We start from the raw sequence: 20,179 nt of genomic DNA on the forward strand, positions 1-20,179 counted from the left end.
AAGAGGGGAGGTGAGCAGGGCAGATGGATGGAACACTTCTCTCCCACAAAGGGTGAAGAAAGTGAAATAATTAAAATCTGGAGCCTGTATCAAATTGTAAGAGGTGGTTCACTTTGATTTTGACCCAAATTTATCCTTTGTGCTTTGTTTCATCACGAAGCTCAAACTACATTTGCAAGGGATACACACAGTATGTCCGGGTCTCTAGTGTACACTAATGAAAGTATCAGGGTTTTATAAGTATCAAGGTTTCTGTCATTTTATACATGACAGGTCATATACAACAGAAGATAAATGGAATCTGGAAAAAATGACTTGTTGAGAAAAAATAAGTTAAAAATCTAATTTCCTATTACCTGAATATTTGGTGAATTAGCTTCTTATGGTTTCATTTCTCTCTGTGTGTCCTGCTGTTCTCGCATCATGTAAGCCCTTTCTTAATGGCTTAAAAAAAAACCTAAATGAGCCAATGTAGGTAAAGTGCTTGAAAGGACTGTAGAAGTGTGTACAATTATTATTATTACTTCTGACTCCAGAAATGAACTAAGAATATTTAGAAGGTACTAGAATATTTTACAGTCTTTTTAATACTCCTATGGCAAGGTATTTCCAAAGCAGTGTCAGAAAACACCATGCGTTTCAGCAATGCTTGCTGCTGACTACAGGAAGCCACATTTACACGCAGGAAGATTCACCCTGTTGAGTTACGCCATCTGACAACCAGTGTGATGTCACAGCATCCAAAATGGATACTCAGTTTCATAGGTAATATTATCTAACCCACTGATAATAAAGAACATTCCTCAAATACTTACAAACTTACCTATATTTAAAAGGAAACTTTTTTTTCTAGAATTACTTTACAAAGAAACACATCTAACTTTTTTCCCTCTCAGTATCCCTCTAAATTTTATTTTTTTAAAGATTTTATTTATTTATTCATGAGAGACACAGAGAGAGTGAGGCAGAGGCATAGGCAGAGGGAGAAGCAGGTTCCGTGCAGGGAGCCCGATGTGGGATTCGATCCCAGGAGAGCGGGATCATGCCCTGAGGTGAAGGCAGACACTTAACCGCTGAGCCACCCAGGTGTCCTTCCCTCTAAATTTTATGATGGTTGGTGGGTTTCATAATGTAAACAGTAGCCAGCCACAGTAGAATTTCATAGACTCTACTTCAACGATCAGAGAAATGTGGTTATCATCTGGGTCTTGGGGGAAACCAAGGAATGGCTGCTTTTCCTGTAGGTATGATGTTGACATTATGGTCATGTAAGATGGTGGTTGTATGATTTTTTCTTTAAAGATTTTAAAATTTATTTTAGAGAGAAAGAAAGTAGGGAGGGGCAGAGAGAGAAGGAGAGAGAGCATTCCAAACAGATTCCAGGCTTGGTGTGAAGCCCCACTCGGGGCTCAATCCCACGATCCCAAGATTATGACCTGAGCCGAAACCAAGAGTCAAGTGTTTAACCAACTAAGCCATCCGGGTGCCTCAAGAACACATTTTTTTTTTTTAAGATTTTATTTATTTATTCATGAAAGACACAGAGAGAGGCAGAGACACAGGCAGAGAAAGAAGCAGGCTCCATGCAGGGAGCCTGATGTGGGACTCGATCCTGGGACTCCAGAATCACCCCTTGAGCCGAAGGCAGACGCTCAACCGCTGAGCCACCCAGGCGTCCCACATGTATGTTTTTAAGAGATGCATGTTGAAATATGTAGAAGTGAGTTGAGATCATTTCTCTTTTTTTAATCTTTTTTTAAAATTTATTATTTATTCATTAGAGACACAGAGAGAGAGGCAGAGACACAGGCAGAGGGAGAAGCAGGCTCCATGTGGGGAGCCCGACATGGGACTCGATCCAGGGTCTCCAGGATCAGGCCCTGGGCTGAAAGGCGGCACCAAACCGCTGAGCCACGCGGGCTGCCCGAGATCATTTCTTGGAGTAAAAATATAATTCAGAGAAAAAGAAAGGGACAGTATAGCAAATCTGGCTAGTTTTTTTTTTTAATCTGGCTAGTTATTAAATCTGGGTGTTGTGTTTAACATTCTACTCTACTTTTGTGTAAGTCTAAATTTTCACAAAATAAAAATGGCTTATTTTTATTTATTTATTTTTAAGATTTTTGTTTATTTATTCACAAGAGACACACAGAGAGAGGCAGAGACATAGGCAGAGGGAGAAGCAGGCTGCCTGTGGGGAGCCTGATCTAGGACTCGATCCCAGGATCACGACCTGAGCCAAAGGCAGACACTGAACCACTGAGCCACCCAGGCATCCCAAAACAGATTTTAAAAAGACAAATTCAAATATCTGGTTCAACAGTGTATCCCTCAACTGTGCAGAGCTTCGATGAGACGGAGAGATTCTGCTGAGTTTAAGCCAATCTGTCAGAATTCTAACTCAGGACGTCTGGAACTTGAGTGCCCATCGGTTAGTCACCGGCAGGCGGGGTCCTACTCTGCAGTGTCTGAGCAGGTCTGCGCTCGGGCCCAAGAAACGGCATCTGTAACTAGTTCCCAGTGGATGCCACTACCACAGGTTCATGGACCACACTCTGAGAACCATCACTCTCCCTAAGCCACCTCTTCTAAACCACCCAGTGTGTGTTTTTTCCAATTGATTTCATATCCTTTATTACCAATTTTGTTTATCTGATCACAGAGCCGGGTCTTAGTGTCATTGATCTTTTCTATTGTTTTTAAAATCTCTCTTTCATTTATTTCCACCTTGATCTTTATTATTTCCTTCCTCTTCTAAGGGTGCATTTCATGCATTTTCTTTATTATTTCATGTCAAGCCTGAGCTTTAACAGCTCACATGGGCCGGTTGCTAACCCTACTTAATTTATTCTGGAATGAATGATATAATTCATAAAATTATCATTACTTCTAAAACATACATTTAAAATTTTATTTTAAAAATATTTTATTTATTTATTCATGAGAGACACACACAGAGAGGCAGAGACACAGGCAGAGGGAGAAGCAGGCTCCCTGTGAGGAGCCCAATGTGGGACTTGATTCTGGACCCCCGGGATCATGCCCTGAGCCAAAGGCAGACGCTCAACCAGTGAGCCAGTGAGGTGCCCCTAAAAAATAGTTTTAAAAATAAAAATAAATTTATAATCATTTATAAAAATAAATTATGCAATTTATTCTGGAATAAAATAATCAAAATCTTGAAAATTTGTTATTAAGGCTCTGCACCTGGCCTACCTTGCCTTCCAATCTTACCCTTCACTGTTTTCCCAGCTATGGCGATATCAAACTATCTGACCTCTAAACAAGTCAGGCATGTTCCTACCTCAGTACCTTTGTCCACACTTTCATCCCCTGCTGGAATGCACATGGGCATTTACACACACACACACACACACACACACACACACACACACACTCACACACTGAGTATCCAACGTCTGGTCCAAATCCTCCTCCTCCATGAAGCTCTCTTGGACTACCAGCATCCATGGTGCTCTCCTGCTGAAAACCTCTCATTCTGCACTAATTGTATCCTGTCTGGAAATAATTTTTATGTATGTATGTATACATGTATTTCTATTTTTTAAGTAGTTCTTTTTTTTGTTTTTTACAAGATTTTATTTATTTATTTATTTATTTATTTATTTATTTATTTGGCAGAGAGAGAGAGAGCATACAAGAAAGCAGAGTGGCAGGCAGAGGCAGAGGGAGCAGGGGATTCCCTGCCAACCAGGGAGCCTGATGCAGGACTTGATCCTAGGACCCCGGGATCATGACCTGAGCTAAAGGCAGATGCTCAACCACTGAACCACCCAGGTGCCCCTTGAAATAATTTTTATATTACTATTCACTGTATGTATGCTTCTCATCTCTTCAATAGACTGTGGACTCCCTAAGGGCAGGGGCTGGGCTTTATACAGAATTTCTATGTATGGCCTACAGATTTTTGCCCAGAGCTGTGCACTTAGTAGGCAAGTTCATTTTCCCTACAAACTGGGAGAAATAATCATTTTTTTTCCTAAAGTAAATACGGGACGGAAACTGTAGGTTGCAGAGGTAGATAAAGCATCTGTGAGAAGCTAATAGAATCGTAATACCTGTTTACCTCCAAGCGGCACTGTGCGAATAATGAATGTTTATGTAGGTCTTTGAGATCTTCAGATGAAAGAGGCTTTAGAAGAGTCCAGAATGACGATGATGGCTCCTGTGACTCTCTCAAAGCCTCATACCAGTTTCCTGGTACCCTTCAGGTCTACTCAGACAGGATGAGGGTTGAGGGCTCCTCCGCTGCTGGCTGCAGGGTCCCCTCCCAACGCCCCTGGAGACCTTCAGGGAAAACAAACTTTAAAATAAGGCTGGAGGTAACTGCAAATTGTGATCACAAACACTGGGCCTCCTGAGCAGAACTGAAACTGAAATGCTCCTTTTCTTCTTCCAGAGGCGAGACTTTGGACTTTGGAGCCTGCTGTCTCCTCATGGCTGATGTCAGCTTCAGGGGTCCTGGGCCCAGGCTCTCAGGGGTCAGGACCATCCCTACAGTCTGCTGCATTGATTTCTCGGTGGTCAGGGCAGGCTATTACAGCTCAAAGGCACTTTGGTCTGAAAATACAGATTTTGGTTTGCATTCTTCTCTTCAAAAAGCATCTCTTTCTTTGTCTCTCTATCTCTGTCTCTCTCCTGCCCCACTGTAGGATAGCTCCAGAAGTCTTTTGATCACCCATCAGAAACCCATCTGTGGCCCAAGCTAGAGAAGGTGGCATCACATCCAAGCTCAGGCTTTCTGCAGCCTCTGTTTCCCTTGGCCTCAAATGTTTCTCTCTTTTTTTCTCTCTGCTTTATTCCTGCATCCTTGTTTTGGTTTCCTTGGCTTGGTAGTACTTTAGACGTAATTCATTAGCCATAAAAAACTATCTTCTTGAAATCTGCAGTTATAGGGCACCCAGGTGGCTCAGGTGGTGAAGCATCTGCCTTGGGCTTAAGTCATGATCTCGGGGTCCTGGGATCGAGCCCCTTGTTGGGCTCCCTGCTCAGTGGGGAGTCTGCTTCTCCTTCTCCCTCTGATCCTCACCCCCCCCCAATCGTGCTTGCTCTCTCTCTCTCTCTCTCAAATAAATAAATACAATCTTAAAAAAAAATTGCAGTTACGACTGCCTATGTCAGATGACAAGGAAAGGGCTCCAGTGCTTTTACAGGCCCAGGCAGACATGGGTACGGTTATAATTAAGCAGTAAATCACAACAAGATGCTGTTGGAGCATGCCTCAGATGTGTTGGAAAGAGTCGAATGTCCTCACCTGCCAACAGGAAAGAGAGGGGGAAAAAAGAAGAATAGCCCCGTCAAGCTTGACCAGACAGGGCTTCTACCTGCTATGATGTAAAGCCTCTCCTGGCTTGCTTTTCCAGGAATGAAAAATCCACTGTACAAAGGGCCAAGGTTATATTCTACTCCAGATACTAATTCCCTTCTTCACTGCGAGATCAGGTCAAACCATTTCCTGGTTGGCAAGGAGCAACTTTGGTCAGCCTAATGCATGAGATTAAAAGTCCACAGACTGTGGGGCTGGCATGCTGGAAAGTCTGCAATTAAATGCAAGCAGTAACAGTGCTCACCTAAAAAGACTCTGCCCCGGACCCTCAGTGAGAAGGTGTGGGTTCTGAACCTGAGGCTTGAGTCGGTTACCTGGGATCACAGGGCATGCTAGCTCCTTGCTCTGGCCTCAAAGGCTCATTGTTGTTGTTTGTCTCTGCCTGGGACATCAGTGTGGGTGGCCCTTGATTCCTGACTCAGACTTTCAGAAAACAAACCGACAAGCACTAGAGGAGGTCCTGACTCTCAATCTCCAAATGCCCTTTGAGCCCAATTCAGGATATATTTCCGGGTAAGAAGGCGTCTTCTGGGCGAATGTGAGCGAGAGATGAATTAATGATGCCTCTTGCCCACATTATGCTGGCAGGAAAATGCTTCCCAAGGAATCGCCATGGGCTTCTGACCTCTGGTGTGGAACTGTGTCAGTGGTGCAATCAGGTCCCTGACTGTGTCTGGAACCTGGTTGCAGGAGAGACCTGAAGGGTAATAGTCAAACTCCAAATTTCTAATGCCTTCCTTTAGAAGGCTCCAACAGAAGGGGATCAGAGCTTGTGTCACAACCAAAGTGCGGTCGTCTGGTCTGTGTGGGTCACACCATCTGGCAGCCGGGGTATCTCCTGGGAACTTGTCAGAAATGCACATTCCCAGGCCCCACCCTCCCCAGTCCTACAGGATCAGGAGCCCTGGAGATGGGGCCTGGCAACCTGTTTTAATGCCCCCTCTGGATGGCACTAAAGTTTGGGAACAACTAGTCTGTAGGCAAAGCAGGTGTTTGGAGAGGAAGATGGGGGAAAGATGCTCTCTTGTCTGCCTTGAGTGGGCTTCAGAGTTGCCTAACATCCATTTTGTCCTTCTTTTCCAACCCTGTTTCTTCAGGTGGAAACTAGAAATTATTTTCCCCTTCTCACCCAATGAGACCCGCTGATGCAAGAGGAGAACCTTCTCTCTTCACCTATGTCCTGTCTCATGTTGGGGTCCAGGTACTGCTCAGACAAGGATGCTCCTGCCAGTACCAGGCCTCTTTGCCCTGCAGTCCCCCTCGTCAGTTTGGAAGCAGTCCAAGCATGGGAAGAGACCTGCCAATGGGCTCAGGAAACCCGCCCGGTGGTCCTGGGGAGCCAGCTCAGGAAACAATGGTAGGGCAGTCCACATATAGGCAGAGGGCTGAAGGCTGGGGCCCTGAGATGCAAGGACAAACATCCTCAGTAACCTTCCATGGGCTGTTATCAGAATAAATGGTAAGGCAGGGTGTGCCCACAGGGAGCCCTTCCTGGGAAAGGCATAGAATGAAGACTATTCACAGGAGTGTATTACTTACTACACATGCCTCACTTTTTCCTGTGTCTTTCTGTCTTATACCAATTCAACCAGGGATGCCGAAAACAAATTTGGGGCTGTTGGAAGAGGAAGTAGTAGAGGAACCTGGGACCCCAGGATCACGCTCTGGGCTCAAGGCAGGTGCTAAACCTTTGAACCACCTGGGGATCCCCTCAACCATATCATTCTATGTGGCTGTAGTTTCCTTGTTTTAATTGTTGAATCATAGTCCATTGTGGGGATAAAACACAGGTTATCCATCCACTCCTCTCTTGATGGGCATTCGGGTTGTTTGGGGGTTTTTGCTACTGTGAACAGGAGACAGGATGCTGATAAAAGATCAGCAAGAAGCCACTTACCCTGCAGATAGTATGCAGTGATAGTGATCTGAGTGGTGCAGTGCCGGCCAGGGGCAGACCAAGTGACCGGGGGAACAGAGCGGGATGGCAAGAAACTGCCAGACGTCAGAGGTGACATTTAAGACAGTGGGAAAGAGGAGACTACCGAATAAATGGAGTGGGATGAAATTATCATCCATATGGAAAAGGACAAAACAGAATCCCTACTTTGGTCTATAATAAAACTCAACACCAAATGGATTGATTAAGACCTTAAATATCAAAACAAAACATAAAAACTCTGACTGGAAAACACAGGTGACTCTTTACGACATCAAACTTGGAAAAATTTCTGAAGACATGAAAAACATTTAACTAAAAAAGGAAAAACTGATCAATTTGATTATATTCAGAGCAAGAACATTAGTTTGCTCTAGATGTTCTGCAAACAATCTCCAGGACTAAAGATTACTCTGCTGCCCTTAACTCCACCCCCACGTTAAATCTTTTATAATTTGAGATTCGATTTGATTATAGAGAGTTTCAACTGACTTCATCGTCTTAGAACCACTATCAGTCTTACTGGGGCCAATCACCCTCTTTACTCAACTTGACTCCTGCTAACTGGGTGCCCTGCTTGCTTCCTGGTCATCTGCACTTGGAACATGAACGATAGAGCCTTTTTAGGCTAGAAACAGAAATAGGGAAAAAGGTTAAAAAGCATCTGGACCAGAAGTGCCTGAGTGGCTCAGTTGGTTAAGTGTCTGACTCTTGATCTCAGCTTAGGTCCTGATCTTGGGGTTATGGGATTGAGCCCCATGTCAGGCTCCCTGCTCTGTAGGGAGTCTGCTTGAGATTCTCTGCCCCTTCCCCTGTTCATGCTAACTCACTCTCTCTAATAAATATATAAATCTTTTCTTAAAAAAAGCACAACATCTGGATCTTTCTGATGTGTTGAAGCAAATAGGATGTTATCCTTACCCCAAAATAAAAATTTTTAACTTACAAAAAAATAACATTTCCAGTGTAGCTAGCGAAAATTAATAGACATCCCCTCCTCAAATCTGTGTGGAGCACCAACTATCTGTCAGATGCTGAGCCTGAAGCTAGAAGCAGAAAAATAAATAGGATGCACACAGTCCTTGCCCTTCAGCAGATTATGATCTGTCACAGAAAGGCTGAGACAACAGGGCCACAAGCATCCTGGTGTCTTTAGGATTGCCATGGGGTCCAGTAGGGGCCAGAGAAGGAGGGTTGATCCTATTAGCCAGGGCAGGGAATGCTGAGGAAAGGTGGAAAGGTGTGGATTACGAGGTGGGTACAGGGAGCATAAGTAGTCAGCAGGGCTGAAGTAGAGCCCAGAATGGGAGGCCAGATGAGATGGGGCGCAGAAGCAGCTAGGTGCCAGTGGAGGATCGGGGTGGGGGTGGGACATCACTAACTTGTCTTCAGGGAGGTCACTCTGGCAGCAGTGAAGTAGGGGGGTGGCAGGGAGCTCACCCAGGCCAGAGTTGGGATGGCTGAAACAAGGCAATAGCCCTGGGGGTGGGAGGGCTGAGACACAGGTGTGAAGGATATGATATCTATCAGATTTGGGGGGATGACACAGTGTGGGGATCTGTGATGATGCTGGGTTTTACATATTGAGGCCTGGGTAGATAGAAGCCATCACAGGGTTGGGGAGTACAGCAGGTGATGCAAGCTGAGGGGGGCAGGTGGTAGACCCTCAGATGCATAGGGGACTCCCCCCAGGGCAGGCAGCTGAGATGGAGGTGCCAGGTGAGGGATGGGTGGACAAGCACAGAGACCACCTCTGAGGAACCCAGCCCAAAGGGAGCAGGTGGAGGCTGGCAGTGTCTGAGGGGCACAGGGTCGAGGAGGATTTGAGGTTTAGGATATGTGAAACATGATTATGTATCCAGACAGCGAGAAAGAAGCTGGTGGAATTGGAATGCTTGAGTATCTGATGGGGGAATCCCATTTTTTGGTCTTACCTCTTGTGAGCATTGAAATTTCATAGAAAAGATAATGGCATTTCCAGGAAGCCACTCTTACCCTAAAATAAGTTCCTAGACAGTGTCAAAATTATAACACAGGCTCTCTTGTGTCAGGGACAGCAAACCACAATCTCCATGTGCAAGGAGGTCCAGATCCTATATTACAACAAGTGCACGAAGGAATGTGACTCAAGATGATAATGTTTTTATCTACATCTGCATTCCATGAATGTCATAGGAGCACCCAGACCTTTCTATGGGGCTTTTCTATTTACATAGATTGATGACGCAAATGTACAGGCATTTTCCAGATTCATGCAGATAATAGCAGAATGTCACTATGAACTCCTGATGCAGACGTTGACAGGCTGCACATGGAACCCACATATATACCTGGAAAGGCGAAGAGAAGGAATCTGGGAAGAAGCACACTGATGATAAAGATGGGCCTCCGAGGAGCTCCAGAGTCGCCCAGCGCAGGGCTTGGCAGCAACCCTGAGGGTTTCTGGCGGGAAGAAGGTGCTCTGCACACAGATGTCTCGTTTCTTGCTCTGTGGCCATCTCTCTTCCAGACTGTGATTCCTCTGGGAGGAAGCCAGGCCAACGTGTGCAATCAGGCAGCCACCGACCCATTCTGCTTCCCCACCATCTCCCACCTGTCCTCTTCCCTTTCCTGCCAATGCCCTCATTCCCTCTGAACAGGGCCTAATTGTAGGACCAGGTAGTCGGTCTCTGTGCTGTGAAATCAGACCTGAGTTGAGATCCTGGTTCTGACACCTTGTTGCTGTGTGACTTAGGTCAAGCCACTCAACCTTTCTGTTTCCAGACTAATAAAATAGGAGGAACTATTCAAAGAAAGGGCAGCTGTTGTTTATGCCTCCAGTCTGTCCCCAGGATTATTTCTCTAAAGGACAGGTCTAATCATGTCTCTTTGTTCAAAACCTGCTGTGGTCACGGCGATGGAAGGCACAGCATAGGGAGTCTAGTAAGCATTTTGTTATCGTGCTGTATGGTGACAGGAGGCGGCCACACTTGAGGTGAGCACAGCGCCACAGGCACGACAGGTAGACTTGTCCAATCACGATGCTGGACTCTTGAAACTAATGTAATATTGTGTGTCAGCTGGCCCGTCAATAAAAACAGAATCAAAACCAGAAAGAGCCTTCTGTGGTCTGGCCTTCCTTACAGACTAAGGTCTGGAAGCCTCAGCCTGGCATTACGAACCCCGTCTACCTCCGTGGCTTGCACCCTGTCTCGGGCTGTGCATGTTCATGCGGTCCAGGGGGACCCTGAGCTCCGCTCCGCGCGCCTTGGCGGTCTGTGCGTGTGCGCATGCGTGCGTGCCTAAGCACCTGCTCGGGGGCATCTCCATCCCAAGGCCGGCTCCTAGGCTCCTCTGCCGCCTACACGCGAACAGGACGCAGCGCACGGGTGTGTGCTTGCTATCACAGCATGCATTGGTCTGACATGCTTTCGAATGACTTTTATTTGTGGGGTTTTGGAGCGTCTGGAGAGGCGGCCCTTAACTGTTCATCTAGTTGTCCGTCCAGCTAGTCCTTTGCCTCGCACCTGTCTTCTCCTACACTTGGGAGGTGAGAAATGAACGGCCCTGGAACTGCACTGAGCGACCCACCCACACTGCAGCTCTCCAGATCTTCGGTAGGAGCTGGGATGATACAGAGGCTCATCCTGACACAATAAAATCCTCTGTTTATTGACTGCACACGGGCATGAGGAGGACAAGTGATACCGTTGTGTTAGCTTATTACCTTATCCTCCAAAAGGCGGAAAAGAGAAAGATTTAGCTCACCAGCCCTGATCCTAAATGCTAGAAAAAATATACATGGCAAAGTAGATTTTGCTGGTATGGGGAGAACAAAGTGTGTTTTGTGTTAAAATGAACTGAGCTCCATGAATACTCCGATGAATTGCCTTTATGATCAGTGTCTGTTTTTTTTTTCTAAACCCCCTTGGTTAATATCCAACATATAGATAAAGAACTAACACAACTCAATACCAAACCCACATATAATCCAATTAAAAATGGGCAAAGGACACTAACAGACATTTTTCCAAAGAACATTTTTCAAAATACATGAAAAGGTACTCAACATCATTAGTCAGCAGGGAAATGCAAACCCCAACCACAATGAGATGTTGCCTCACACCTGTCAGAATGGCTAGGATCAAAAAGACAAGAAACAACAGGTGTTGGTGAGGATGTGGAGAAAGGGGAACCTCCATTCACTGTTGGTGGGAATGCAAGCTGGTGCAGCCACTGTGGAAAACAGTGTGGAGATTCCTCAAAAAATTAAAACTAGAACTACTTTGGGCAGCCCTGGTGGCTCAGTGGTTTAGCGTCACCTTCAGCCTGGGGTGTGATCCTGGAGTCCTGGGATCGAGTCCCATGTCGGGCTCCCTGCGTGGAGCCTGCTTCTCCCTCTGCCTGTGTCTCTGCCTCTCTCTCTCTTTGTGTCTCATGAATAAATAAATAAAATCTTTAAAAAAAACAAAACAAAACTAGAACTACTTTATAATCCAGCAATCCCACTTCTGGGAAAATACCTGAAGGAAACTAAAACACTATGTTGAAGAGATGTCCCCCTCCCCCCGCCCCACGTTCGTAGCTGCATTATTTATAACAGCCATGGCATGAAGCAACCTGTGTCCACTGTGGGATGAATGGATAAAAATGTGTGGTATATGTGTATACATGATGAAATATTACTCAGCCTAAAAAAAGAAGGAAATCCTGCCATTTGTGCCAACAGGGATGTACCCTGAGGGCATTATGCTAAGTCAAGCGAACCAAGTGGGCCTCATGGCCTATCCAACACTGCATGATCTCATCCATATGTGGAATCTAGAGAACAAAACACAGGGGTGCCTGGGTGCCTCAGTTGGTGAAGCGTCTGCCTTCAGCTCAGGTCATGATCTCAGGGTCCTAGGTCCCGCATGGTGCTCCCCGCTTAGCGGGGAGTCTGCTCCTCCCTCTGCTCCTCTCTCCAGCTCATGCTCTCTCTCTCTCTCTCTCAAATAAATAAATAAATAAATAAATAAATAAAATCTTTGAAAAACCAAACCAACAAATGGAAAAACGCACAAAAAGCCAGAGTCATAGAAAAAGAGATCAGCCTTATGGTTGGCAGAAAAGGGGGTGGGGGAGGGTGGGGAGGTGGGGGGAGGGGGTCAAACATTCAAATTTCCAGTTATAAAATGAATAGGCATGAGGGAAGTGAGGTTTACATGGTGGCTGTAGCTAATGCTGCTGTGAGGCATACAGGGAAGTTAAGAGGTCGTAAGAGTTCTCATCACAAGGGAAAAGAAATTTCTTTCTTTCTTTCTTTCTTTCTTTCTTTCTTTCTTTCTTTCTTCTTTCTTCTTTCTTCTTTCTTTCTATTGATATGAGATGATGGATGTTATATAAATTTACTGTGGCAACCATTTCACAATAGATGTGAATCATCAGGCTGTACCCCTTAAACTTATGTAGCTCTGTATGCCAGTTATATCATCAAAACTGGAGAGAAAAAGAAAAAAACCTGATAGTTAACCATACTTCCATATGAACCTTTTCTGAATACCAATCCCAGGGCATGCTGATCGGTAGAAGTTGAAAAGAAGTCCCATAGTCAAATAAGTTTGTGAAATATTGGTTTAAACAAAGATAACAGAATTTCTTGGGGCTTTTATGATATTAATGAACCTTGTGAATATTTTTTTCTAAAGATTTGTTTATTTGAGAGAAAGAGAGAGAGAGAGAAAGTGAGTGTGCACAGTGGGGAGGGGCAGAAGGAGAGAGAAACTCAAAGCATGGAGCCAGGGCTTGATCTCAGGATCCTGAGATTATGACCCTGAGATGAGCGGAAACCAAGAGTCAACAGTTAACCAACTGAGCTACCCAGGTGCCCCTTAACTTTGTGAATCTTCATTGGAAGGCATATGCTATGGGAGTGTAACCGAATTCATTTGAAAACTAAATTCTTTTATTTATTTTTAAAAAAGATTTTATTTATTTATTCATGAGAAACAGACGTAGAGACACAGGCAGAGGGAGAAGCAGGCTCCCTGCAGGGAGCCCGATGTGGGACTCGATCCCAGGTCTCCAGGATCATGCCCTGGGCCAAAGGTGGCACTAAACTGCTGAGCCACCCAGGCGGCTTGAAAATTAAATTCTTTTAAAATAGTGCATTGTGATGACTTAGCATTTCGTGGAACACACTTTGGGAAACACTGCTCTAATTTAATATTAATATCATCTGGAGACTGTACATGAATTTCTTGCATCTTTAAATTGTAGCAGCTAATGTGCAGTACTCCCATGCTTCTGGCAGCATCCATAGTGATTACAGTGTATCATGTGTGTCATACCCTTTATGATCCCTTCAGATAGTCCAGACACAAGCCTTGTAGATTTTTGGGAAATAGTCAAAGGAGAGCCCTCTACTAATTTACAGAAAATGAGAGAATCCTTTTATCTCCTTTATTTTATTTATTTATTTATTATTATTTTTCTTTTATCTCCTTTTAAAAAAAGATTTATTTATTTATTATTTTTATTTATTTATTTATTTATTCATGAGAGACACACAGGGGGAAGCAGAGACACAGGCATAAGGAGAAGCAGGGTCCCTGCGGGGAGCCAGATTCAGGACTCGATCCCAGGACCCTGGGATCACAACCTGAGCCGAGCAGATGCTCAACCACTGAGCCACCAGGCATCCCAGAATCCTTTTTTTTTTCCTCCAAGGCTCTGGGTAATTCCAAGTTATGTGTTGATATCACTATCATATTATAGTAACAGGAGGAAATTATTTATTTGTATGCAAAACACTTTGTCTTATCCTCTATTAGAAATACATTATAGGACAAAAGGTATTTGGTGGAAGAGTCTCAGCAGCTAAGACTCTTGGTATCTGGTGCGTTGGGGAAACCTGCTATTCTGGGTACCTGAGTTTTCTCAATTGTTAGGATTTAATTGGTGTGTTCATGAACGTTCAAAATTCTACCCTTTTTGGTGGACTTCTAGAACTTGTATTATGCTGCCTTGCCATCTTACCTAGGGCACACTGAATATAGCTGAGCCTTTCCTTCAGGATTCAGGATTCTCGACATTTTCTCCTGTGCTTTCTCTCTGCTGTGATATAGGAATGCCTTTAGGGTCATCTGAGGTACACGATGTTGTTTGACCCAATACCTGGAATCTACCTCAATGGCGGTGTTAGCTTTGCTCTTTTTTTTTTTAATTAAAAAAAAATTTTTTTGCTTTGTCTTTTTATATTACTCTGGCCACCAACTGATACTTCTCATCATTGCTTCCCCTCCAGCCTCCTTTAGGACCTGCCCCCATTTGGCAATCTGCTCTTCTTGTCCCCTTGATTCATATAATGGGCTTTATATTAACTCGCTAACTTTCAGTAGGCTGTTAAGCAGACCCTCACACTTCTAATAATCCTTTTTTTAAAAAAATATTTATTTATTCATGAGAGACAGAGAGAGAGAGAGGCAGGCAGAGGCATACGCAGAGGGAGAAGTAGGTTCCCTGTGGGGAGCCCAATGTGGGACTCGATCCCAGGACCTTGGGATCACTACCTGAGCCAAAGGCAGACGCTCAACCACTGAGCCACCCAGACATCCCCTAATAATTCTTTTTAAAACAAGAAGAACCTAGGGTTCTTTGAGCAAAATGCAGATGTTAGCTGTGTAGGGGCCTTTGGGTTATTTCTATGTCTTATTTTTTTAAGTAAGTTTTATGCCCATGTGGGGCGTGAACTCATGACCTCAAGATCAAGAGTCCCATGCTCCACTGGCTGAGCCAGGCAGCCCCTGTTTTACTTTCTAAAAATATGTTTTAGGGGCTCCTGAGTGGCTCAGTCAGTTAAACATCTGATTCTTGATTTCAGCTCAGGTCATGATCTCAGGGTCCTGGGATCGAGCCCTGCCTTGGGCTTTCCTGCTCAGTGTGGAGTCTGCTTCTCCTTCTCCCTCTGCTCCTCCCCTACTTGTGCTCTCTTCTCTTTTTCAAATAAATAAATAAATAATAAATAAATAAATAAATAATTTTTATTTTATTTTTTAAAGATTTTATTTATTTATTCATAGAGGCAGAGAGAGAGGCAGAGACACAGGCAGAGGGAGAAGCAGGCATCATACAGAGAGCCTGACGTGGGACTCTATCCCGGGTCTCCAGGATCATGCCCTGGCTGCAGGCGGCGCTAAACCGCTGCGCTACCGGGGCTGCCCAATCAATAATTTTTTAAAAAAATTTTTTATTTATTTATGATAGACACACAGTGAGAGAGAGAGAGAGAGAGAGAGAGAGAGAGAGACACAGGCAGAGGGAGAAGCAGGCTCCCTGCACGGGGAGCCCGACGTGGAATTCGATACCGGATCTCCAGGATCGCGCCCTAGGCCAAAGGCAGGCGCTAAACCGCTGCGCCACCCAGGGATCCCCAATCAATAATTTTTAAAAGGATTTTATTTATATATTCATGAGAGACAGAGAGAGAGAGAGAGAGAGAGAGAGAGAGAGAGGCAGAAACAGAGGCAGAGGCAGAAGGAGAAGCCGGCTCCCTGCAGGGAGCCCAATGTGGGACTCGATCCCAGAACGTGGGATCACGCCCTAAGCCAAAGGCAGATGCCCAACCGCTGAGCCACCCAGGAGTCCTTAAATAAATAAATTCTTAAAAAAATGTGTTTTAGGTAGGTGAGTGAGCCAGATGGCTGTATCATTAAAATAAATTTAGTTAACTTATTTAAACTAGAATGCTAATTCAGTTGCCTAATGAACACTGGCCTTCTGATTGATAAGACACCTTCTATTCAAAAACTTCTAGAGGGACTCCTGGGTGGCTCAGCATTTGAATAGTGTCTGCCCTCAGGGCATGATCCTGGTCCAGGGATTGAGTTCCGCCTTGGGCTCCCTGCCAGGAACCGGCTTCTCACTCTGCCTATGTCTCTGCCTCTCTCTGTGTCTCTTATGAATAAAGAAATAAAATATTTAAAAAGAAACAAAAAACCCCAAAAACTTCTACAAGAGTTTCACAAGCACAAACCTTGACCGCACCTTAGGATACAAAGGCAAATTCTAAGAACAATTGTGTGTAGCTCTGTAACCATTCATAAGTGCGTACCGTAAGCAGTTTCCTGAGTTCACACAGCAAAACTTCCAGGGAGTGAGGAACATCTGACTTTTAATCAATCTCTATTCATCAAATATTTTCCCTTTGGTTGCCAAAGTAAAATTAAACGAAATAGTGAAGGCTATTTTCTCATTAAAGATAATCCCAGTTAGTGGATGTGATGGTTAATTTTATGTGTCAACTTGACTGCGCCATGGAGTGCCTGGATACTTGGTTAAACATTACATTGGATATTCCTGTGAGAGTATTTCTGGATGAGATTAACAATTGAATCACTAGATTGAGTTAGGTGGATTACCCTCTACTTGAATGGTGGGCCTCATCTAGTCAGTTGAAGGCCTGATGTGAGCTGAAAACCTGACCCACCTTCCAGCAAGGGAGGGTTCCTTCTGCCTGGCTGCCTTTAAATTAGGACATCAGCTTTTTCCTGCCCTCAGATGGGAACTGCATCATTGGCTTTCCTAGGTCTCCAGCTTACTGGATCAGTCTGCAAATCTTGGGACTCATTAGCCTCCATAATTGTGGAGACAGAGGGTGAGCCAATTCTTTGTAACAAATCTGCCTGCTGGGGTGACTGGGTGGTTATGTTGCTGGTCCAATTCTTGATTTCAGGTCAGGTCATGACCTCAGGCCCCAGGTGAAGACTCAGTGGGGAATTTGCTTATCCCTCTCCTCTGCCCCTCCCCCTGCTCTCTCATTTGAGCTCTCTTAAATAAATAAAATCTAAAAAAAAAAAAATCTGCTTGCTTCTCCCTCTCATGCTTTGCTCTATTGCTTGGCAGATGATGTGTTATTTTTTTTTTAACAAGTTGAAGGTTTGTGGCAAACCTGCAAAAGACAAGCAAGTCTTTCCATACCATCTTTCCAACATCATTTGCTCACTTCATGTCTCTGTGCCACATTTGAGTAATTCTCATATTTCAAACTTTGTCATTATTATTATTATTATTATTATTATTATTATTATTAAGTAGACTCCATGCCTACTATGGAGCCCAACGCTGGTCTTTTTTTTTAATTTTTTAATTTATTTATGATAGTCACAGAGAGAGAGAGAGAGAGAGAGAGAGAGAGAGAGAGAGAGAGAGAGAGGCAGAGACACAGGCAGAGGGAGAAGCAGGCTCCATGCACCGGGAGCCCGACGTGGGACTCGATCCCCGGTCTCCAGGATCACGCCCTGGGCCGAAGGCAGGCGCCAAACCGCTGCGCCACCCAGGGATTCCCCCCAACGCTGGTCTTGACCTCATGATACTGAGATCAAGATCAGAGCTGAGATTGAGAATCGGAGTTTTACCTAGTGAGCCACCCAGATGCCCCACTTTATCATTATTATTGTATTTTTTATGGTTATCTTGATCAGTGATTTTTTTTGATGTTACTATTATAATTGTTTTAGGGTACCAAAATAGGATGGCAAACTTAAATGACAAATATTGTGTGTGTTCTGACTGCAGATGGGGTGGAAAGAGCAGGAGAACTAGAATTGGAAGGGGAGCCTGTGGATGGGACTGATTGGCTGCAATCGCATGATAAAACCTGAATGGATGAGCAAAGAAAGTGGTTTCTTGACATGGAATCTATTCCTGGTGAGGATGCTATGGAGATCGTTGAAATGACAGCGAAGGATTTAGAATATTCCAGACACCAATACACTTGAGAGGACGGACTCCAATTCTGGAAGAAGTTCTACCATGGGTCCAATGCTATCACACAGCATCACATGCTACAGAGAAATCCTTCACCAAAGGAAAAGTCCATCGATGAGGCATCATTGTTGTCTTATTTTTTTTAAGATTTTATTTATTATTTATTTATTTATTCATGAGAGACACAGAGAGGCAGGGACACAGGCAGAGGGAGAAGCAGGCTCTCTGTGGGGAGCCCAGTGTGGGACTCGATCCCAGGACCCCAGGATTACGCCCTGAGCCAAAGGCAGACACTCAACTGCTAAGCCATCCAGGCATCCTGACACTGTTGTCTTATTTTAAGAAATTGTCACAGCCACCCCAACCTTCAGCGCCGCCCCCTCCCCCACCGGTCTGCAGCCACCACCAACATGGAGGCAACCACTCCAGCAGCAAAAAGATTACAACACGCCAAAAGCTCAGGTGATGGTTGGGGTGTTTCAGCAATAAAATATCTTTTCCATTCAGGTGTGTGTATTCTTTTCGACATAATTGCTATTCCATACCCAATAGTATAAACATAACCTTTATATTCATTGGGAAACAAAAAAATTCATTTGACTTGCTTTACTGCAATATTGGCTTTATTGTGGTGATCTGGAACTGAGCCATCGGTATCTCTGAAGTGTGTCTCTCTCTTTCTCTCTCTGCACCCCATTGGCTCTGTTTCTCTAGAAAACCCTAATACACCAAACATACTCTGTCAAATGATTAAAAAATATTCCTACGGATCTCTGAATTTTCCAGGAGGAAATCCCCTTTTGAATGGCCATGCAGAATTCATAAAAAATTATGGATTTTTATTGACAAGAGGGAAATTGAATTTCAATGTTGAAAACCTTCCAGTGCTGAAACACCACGTTTATGGACAAGTGCTCTACCAGTGTTGCTTTATAATTCTAGTACAAATGAATGGCATGACTGAAAAATTTGTAACGTTAACAGCATTATTTGATGGAAGCCTAAGAATGACAACCACACAAGATTAAGAAAAAAAAAAAAGAAAAAAAGCACACAAGGCAATCAGGAGAGACAACTTTCTTGAGGGAAGTCCACCCCGAATGAAGATCCTTTCTTCTTGCTGACACTTACAGAGGTGGGCTTCTGCACTGACTATGGGTCCAGCTTTTTCTCTCTGCCCATACCTCCACCCTACTCTTCCTTTCTGCCTTCTCAAGCTCCTTCCCAGCACTAGAGCTAAACACACACTTCTTCCACCTCCCAACTCCACCTCGCCCTTGACGTGTCCTGTTTTCTTCTGTCCAATACAGGAAGGAGGGTGGAGCTGTGCCTTCTCTGGCAGCCAAACGTCTTGGATCCTTACTTCAGGCTCCACCTCCCACATCATCCACCACCCAGGGTGGACTACACAGCTCTTACCCAGAAGCTGTTTTTCCATCCTAGAAGCTGACCTCATTGTTCCTGGGGCTGGAACCATCCATAAGACACCACTTGCCAATTTAGGAGTTTATAGCACTTCTGCGTTTGTGGCAGAGGAGCCAGGCTATGCCATTGTCTTTTGTCATAGAGATGGCATTAACAACCTCTTGTCCTTGCCTCGGAGCGGACGTGGCTGGAAACACCGAAGTGTGACTTGCCTGTCGCACATGGAGCTAGTCTGCAAATCCATGAGTTCAGGAGCCTCACTGTCATCTATAAAAATTGCCAGAGTGTGCAGCCCTGCTTCCTGTTCTTGCAGGACAGCATGACATTCTGGCTCAGTTGAGCCCCTGTCATGGGTTGCCACACAAACATTGTCTGGAGCTGTCATTTCCTGGCAGTGAACGATTACTCCACATGGCCTCAGGACGTGCTCACAGTGTCCTCCTGGCATCTGAACCAATCTTCAAAAAAGCAAAGGTAGGGCTAGAGTCAGTCTTTTGGAGAAGATGGGCAGGAACAGAGTGTGGCTTATTGGAAACAGCAAATAGGGTCCCAGGAGCACAGCTAAGCTATTCTTCTAAAAGAGGAACTGGCCTCCACCCTCTCACCACCTACTGGTCCCAACCCTAATGTGTCTTCCTGTCCCTTCCCTGCCTACCACCGAGGAGGGGAAGGTGGCAGAAGTTGTCTGTTTTCATAGTCATGGACACAACTGTGTCTGCTGGACACCACTGTATACTCTCAGCCAC

This window comes from Nyctereutes procyonoides, unplaced genomic scaffold (genome assembly GCF_905146905.1).
Source record: "Nyctereutes procyonoides isolate TBG_1078 unplaced genomic scaffold, NYPRO_anot_genome, whole genome shotgun sequence".
NCBI classification, from domain to species: Eukaryota; Metazoa; Chordata; class Mammalia; order Carnivora; family Canidae; genus Nyctereutes; species Nyctereutes procyonoides.